The following is a 7051-nucleotide window of genomic DNA, read 5'->3' as shown; positions in this document are numbered from 1 at the left end:
CAGAAAGACCATAGTCCAAAGACGATTCAGAAGTAAGTGCTATGACCAGATTGGTCATGTGAATCAGAGGAACAACAGTTGTTTGCACTGTTGTTGGACCATTCTCTGCAGCACAGCACAACTATATTATTATGCTTGTGATTTCAGTGGAAGGCTAAATACTGTTGTCAATGTGTGTGCTTGTAACTGAGCCATCCAGAACGTTCCTACAGTCAATGCTGACAGATCCTCAGAATATAAATTTGTATGCTAGAAAAACAGCCAACATGTCGAAAGCAGACCTCAAACGGTTCTATTGTGATGTATTTTGGCTAGGCCTGCCTACTGATGGGAATAAAATTCACTTTTTAGTGGATTCATGGTGTTCTAACAAAGATCTTGTGTCTACTTGCAAAGTACCTGATGGTGAAGTTGTACAAAAAGAACTGTTACCTGAAAGATGTCCAGAAAATATCCAGACTCTGGATATTTATTTTTCTGCAAATCTTATGTTTGTTACGTAACAGACACAATCATTATCGAGACACAGGAGCACATTTGGCATCGTTATAGTTTTCTGGCGCTGCAGGCCTTTTCCCTGTCAGTTCAGCACTCCTCATTTCAAGGACTTCATTAAGTATTCTTTTTGTAAGGGTGAATACCTGAATGACAAACCAGGAATGTATATTGCATCAATGGATTGCTGCTGCTATTCATTGATAAACGATGAGTGTGCAAAGTATGAGGCCATCGCTTTTGTAAAATGTGCCAATTGTGAGCAGTGTTTCTGCCTGTCTAACTGTTTATTTGATGAATTGCACATTGATTGTCTTTTGTAATAGATTTTGTTTGAAGTCAGTACCAAGTCACACACGTTTTACATCCCATTGTATATTGTTTCTTTTCAGTGAATTGTTCCCTCCTTTATATGGAGATATCCAAGTTCTTACCGTGCATTGATACATGTAAATTCTTGAAACGGGGCATTTTAGCGACTTTTGGTGTCATGTTTCCAACGCTTTACTGATACTTTGTGGGACCTATAGCTCCTAGCCGCTTGTTGTTCTGCTCCTAATGCTTCACAGATTTTGTACTTGTGACACAAGCTTTCAGAAAATACACGAGATTCTGGCAAACTGGCGTCAAAGAAGAGAAGATTTACGTGCCAGATGCCTCCTTTTTCAGGCAGAGGTGAATTACACTGCAATCTTCAAACAGCCGTAAGTAACTGTAGCACATCAGGTATCTAAAAGCTCAAGGGGCTCAGCATTTAGTTTCTGGGTACGGGCTTGGTGACCCCAGGGTCCCTGAGCTGGGGACTGGGAAGCGCCACCAGTCCTCAGTACCGTTAGCTCTGAGCGTGCTTCAACGACCACTGTAAGGCACGACAGTGGAACATTGTACGGTACAGGGCTCGGGGATCTTGGCTTAACTGCCTGGGTTGCGAGGACGGTGTAAACCTCTATAAAAAAAACCTCAATCTCAAGGTGTGCTGTGCACCGAGGAGACGCATGACTGTTGAGGTAGAACAGTTGCTAGTGGGCGACCTCTGGGGAACCTGCCGCCCCCCAGTTGTATTAAGCCTACCCAGGCAAGCGGGGCTCTGTCTGGGTGGATATTCCTTCCCCTAGCTGCTCGTGGGACCACCATGAAACGAAATACGAATAGTGCACAAGCACAAGTCTCTAAGAAAGGAAAGATCAATGCTTTACAGTATGACCCCCAATCATTCCCTTCCCTGTCCACACCAGGGGAGGAACGGCGGCCTAAATTACCTCATGAGATGTATTCTACTCGATTTCTGGTTTGCAGCCGAACAGATGGGGACTCATTTCTGACCACAAAGCCTCAGTTTTTTGTGGAAAATTTAGAGGACAAGTTCGGAGAAGTTGAGGGCCTGTCTAAAGTGAGGTCTGGAGCAGTCTTCATACAGACAGCATCCCCAGCACAGTCACGGGCATTGCATTGATGTTGCAGTCTCCATTATGCCTCATAAGAGCCTCAATATGGTTCAGGGACTTATTTTCCATCGTGACCTGTTGTTGCAGTCTGACAACAAGCTTCGTGCAAATCTGGAACGCCGCAGTGTCCACTTTGTACGACGTGTCTTCAGGTGACTTCAAGATAGTAGGGTCGCCACCAGCGCCTTCATCTTGGCTTTCGAGGGAGACACCCTGCCTGAGAAGGTCAAGGTGATGATATATCGATGTGATGTTAAACCTTACGTCCCTCCTCCCATGTGCTGCTTTAAGTGCTGGAGGTTTGGGCATATGTCATCGAGATGTGACGCCAGCCCTACCTGTCGGGATTGTGGACATACCTCTCACCCCACGTTCCGTGTTCGCTGCCCCCTGTTTGTGTCAACTGCGGACAGAAACATTCACCTTGCTCATCAGATTGCACGGTTTATCACAAAGAACGGAAGATTATGGAGTATAAGACCTCGGACAGGCTCACTTACACAGAGGCTAAACGCAAGTATGACTGAATTCACCCTGTACGCATTTCGTCAACGTTTGCTGCAGCAGCTTCAATGTCGCCGTTCCTGGTGACAAGTCCCCGAGCTCAGCCACTTTTTGTGGGCCCTCCAGCCCGGCCATCTATTCCTGCCCCCCAGGTAGTTGGGGCAACACCCTCTTCCGTTGCTCCCCTGTTATCAACATCGGGAGTAACAACCCCTCCTTCTTTGGGGACTTCAGTCCCCACCTCTGCGCCAGAGAAGTGCCCACCTCCTATGGCTCCCCTCGTGCGGAAGGGATCGCTTGGTGACCTCCCTTCGATGGTTACTGCCCCTCCAGATGTTAGCCAGTGGCTGAAAAAGCCACCATCTGATGGCCATAGGGCTTCCAGGTCTTCCTCGGTCCATGGGTCGGGAAAGCCCACCCAGTCTGATAAACTGAAGGACAAACGGGACCCTACCACAAAGAAGAAAAATCAAAAGGAGAAGGCCATAGAGACAGAAAAGGAGTTCACCACTGCACCTGAAGATGATATGGAGCATCTAGTGTTCCCTCAGGAGCTAGATGTTGCTTGACCCACAGCTCCTATGGAGCTGATCAGGCTACTTCGCAATCGGTGGTGGTAAGCGCTTCTAAGGCATAACAACCTTACCCCCCCACCCCCTTCCCAGGTTCTTTCATGTCATCACAGTCGGATACCATTATCCTTAAATGGAATTTCTGTGGTTTTTTCCACCATCTTGATGAGTTGAAACAGCTTTTGTGCTGCTTCCCTGCCACTTGTCTGGCCCTGCAGGAAACCTGTTTTCCTGTTCGGCGGACCCCCTCCCTCTGTGGCTACCAGGTTTACTATAAGAACCGCGTAGAATACAACAGGGTGTCTGGCAGTGTCTGTGTTTATGTTCTTGCCACTGTTCCTAGTGTCCCAGTGCCACTTCACACAGCTCACGAGGTTGTGGCTGTTAGAATTCGGGCAGGAATTGAGCTTACCATCTGTTCCCTCCACCTTCCCCTAGATGAGGTTGTCCCTCTTGCCGACCTAGCTGCCTTGTTTGCCCAGCTCCCCTGCCATTCCTCCTTTTGGGCGACTTTAATGCCCACCACCCTTCATGGGGTGGGGCCCAGATCTTGGGCCAGGGTAGGAACGTTGGCTCTCTTGGCACAGCAAGCCAGTTGCCTCCTTAACACTGGTGCTCCCACATATTTTAGCTTGACTCATGGCACATACTCAGCCGTTGACCTCTCTCTAGTAGCACAGGTCTTCTTCCATACCTCAGTTGGAGGGTTCACGACAACCTCTGTAGTAGCGCCCACTTTCCTATCCTGCTTTCTCTTCTTCAATCCTAACCCCCTGACCAGTTGCCACGATGGTCTCCTCATGGAGCTGATTGGGCAGCTTACACACTGCTACTACGGCCATTGCTCTGCTTCCTGGTGACATTGATTTGGTAGTGGACGAGGTCACTATGGCCATTGTTTCTGCTGCTGACGCAACTGTCCTCTGCTCTTCAAGTACCCTAAGGAGTAAGTCAGTCCCTTGGTGGACACCAGAGATTGCAGAAGCTATGCGGGACCGCTGGCAAGCCCTGCAACGACACCATTCTCCTGCAGGAGAACGGTGTCTCACAGGGCTTGGTTCTCCGTGTTTTTTGGTGGCGATTAATGGTCTTGTGGATGTGGTGGGCTCATCGGTCTGTTACTCTCTATATTCCAATTACTTTTGTCTTTATTAGTTCCCCAAGGATCAGTGTCCCTGAACGGCGGATGCAGGGAGCTATCTGTAATGACCATTTTTGGGCATCCAACCATGGTTTTCAGTTCTCAGCCTCCAAGACCCGAGTGATGCATTTCTGTCATCATCACATGGTCCACCTCCATCCAGAGCTCTACCTTGCCAATGAACTTCTTCGTATTGAGGAGAAGCAACGCTTCCTTGGCGTGCTGTTTGATGCTCAGCTCACTTGGACACCTCATCTTCGCGAGCTTAAACAACGGTGCTGGCGGCACCTCAACATCATTCGCTGCCTCAGTCACACCGTTTGGGGGACTGCACGAACAACCCTCCTACAGCTCCATAAGGCCTTAGTCCAGTCCTGTCTCGACTACGGGAGTGTGGTGTAGGACTTAGCGACACCTTCAACATTGCAGATCCTCGACCCGATTCTCCATTGTGGCGTCAGACTGGCGACAGGTGTCTTCTGCACTAGTCTGGTGACTAGCCTTCTTGTAGAAGCTGGAATCCTTACCCTACGATTCTGCTGACTGCAGCTGCTTGCGTCATACATCGCCTGCATCCATGCCTTGCCCGACCACCCAAACCACAGGCTTCTTTTTCCATCCTCTGCACTCCCCTCCCCATGACTGCGGCCTAGGTCGGGTCTCCCGATCGCAGTCCGTGTTCGTTCCCTTTTCTCGTCATTTGAGTCCTTTCCCCTTCCTCCATCCTTCCGACCCTCTTCTTCTACCCCTCCTTGGCCCCTCCCTCTCTTGCTGCTTTGCTTGGATTTGTCCTGTGACTCCAAGTCCTCCGTTCCACCTGCCAGTCTTTGTCAACAATTCCTGGCTCTTCTTGCTTCATTTTGCGATGCAGATGTAGCCTACACCGATGGTTCTGTGGTTGATGGATGCACTGGCTTTGCTTTCATCCACGGCGACTACATTGAACAGCATTCCCTGCCTTGTGGGAGCAGTATTTTCACTGCGAAGCTGGTTGCTCTTTATCGTGCACTCACTCACCATTCCTCCTGCCCTGGGGAGTCATTTGTCATATGCAGTGACTCCCTCAGTGGATTGCAAGCACTCAACCAGTGTTTTACTCGGGACCTTTTGGTGTGCGGTTTCAAGATGCTGTTTTGCTCTCTCCGAGTATGGTCGTTCAGCGACGTTTGTGTGGAGCCCAGGCCACATCGGCATTCCAGGAAACGAACGTGTAGATCATTTGGCCAAGCAGGCACCACTTCACCACCCCTGGAGCTTGGTCTCCTGTACAGAGACCTTCGGTCAGCCCCACATCGCAAGGTCCACGATCTCTGGAGCTCTGAATGGTCTGTCTTGATCACGCCAAATAAGCTCCGGATGCTCAAGTCATCCACGGCCGTATGGAACTCATCCTTGAGGGGCATGCATAGGGACTCAGTTGTTCTCTGCTGTCTCCAAATTGGACAAATGTGGTCGACCCACAGCTATCTCCTTCGTCGTGAGAACCCGCCCAAGTGTCACTGTGATGCAGGGCTGACCGTGGTACCATCTTCTGTTGGACTGCCCCCTTTTAGCCCCCTTGCGGCAGCCCTTTAATTTACCAGCTTCACTTCCTTTAATTCTAGGTGACGATGCCTCTATAGCTAACTCAGTTTTACGTTTTATCCGTGCAGCTGGGTTTTATCACTCGCTCTAGTGTGGGTGCTCTCGCATGATTTCTCAGGCTATACCAGCGACTTTTAATTGTGACGTGGATACCAAACTAGTGTCTTTTATGGTAACAAGTTATGTTGGTACCTCTATCAACGCTTTCCAGCTGGGGGTTCTTCATTTGTAGTTGAGGGGTTGACCTTTTACCTGATCCATCAACCACTGTACTCTGTTTTACTCTAGTCAACTATTTGCTCTGCCCTTTTAAGTGTCCTCTATTTTGTGTTACTGCGATGTTCATTTTAGCTCTGTACCCCTTTGTGTTCCCTCCCTCTGGGTGCAGAGGTAGGGAACTTTTACTGTGTAGTCCTCTTACAGATATGTCTGTTTGGAACTGGGGACTGATGACCTCGATGTTTAGCCCCCATCAAACCCCAAAACCCACCATAACTAAAGGGCAAGTGCTTAACTTTCAGTCTGTAATATCAAGTACACGCTCTGAGTTTCAAAATAATACAACAGGTCACAAGAATCCATTCCTCAGTCATAGATAATGATAGTCAAATATACATTTAATTAAGAGAAACCTAAAATATGTATAAGAAAGAAAAAAAAGAAACATTGCTATGATCAGCTACACTAATATGTGTTGACTTGAGAATTGCCAAAGCATGAACATACCAGTGTGGGTGATGTAGAATAGTGTAGCAACAATAGGTTAGAAGTAGTTGTAGTTGGCGGTAGATGGCAAACATTTGGTTCTTCCAAGGCTGCCAGTAACATATCTAGTAATGTAAGATGAAAGTTACACACTTGGAACTTGAAGTAATTTCACTTATTTTACGTTATTTTATAAATTTCTTCTTAGTTTTCAAATGTTATATTTTATTTCTGCATTAATATTACGTATTATTGCTGTTAACATGATTTATTACTACATGCATAAATGAAACATTGTATGTCAGTATGGTTAGCAAATATGTACAACCTGTTTTGACTTTTCGGATAACAGATCTAAAATTCGTTGCAATAAATTTAATTTAATTTAATTGCTTGAGATATTACTGCATCTTGTAATGCATCAACATATTCGACATACTTACATTTGTCACCTAACAGCTTTAACCTCCATACTTAGCAGAATTCCGTGTGGCCAACTGCAAGCATGCCGCATATCGCTAACATGCTGTAAGAAAGTTATAACATTTCCATTCATTTTTCCTGAAAAAGGAGGTATAAAGGAGGCTGCCGGGAAGCTGCTTGCA

This window comes from Schistocerca cancellata, chromosome 11, assembly GCF_023864275.1.
Source record: "Schistocerca cancellata isolate TAMUIC-IGC-003103 chromosome 11, iqSchCanc2.1, whole genome shotgun sequence".
Lineage (NCBI taxonomy): Eukaryota > Metazoa > Arthropoda > Insecta > Orthoptera > Acrididae > Schistocerca > Schistocerca cancellata.
This window is presented reverse-complemented; position numbering follows the sequence as displayed.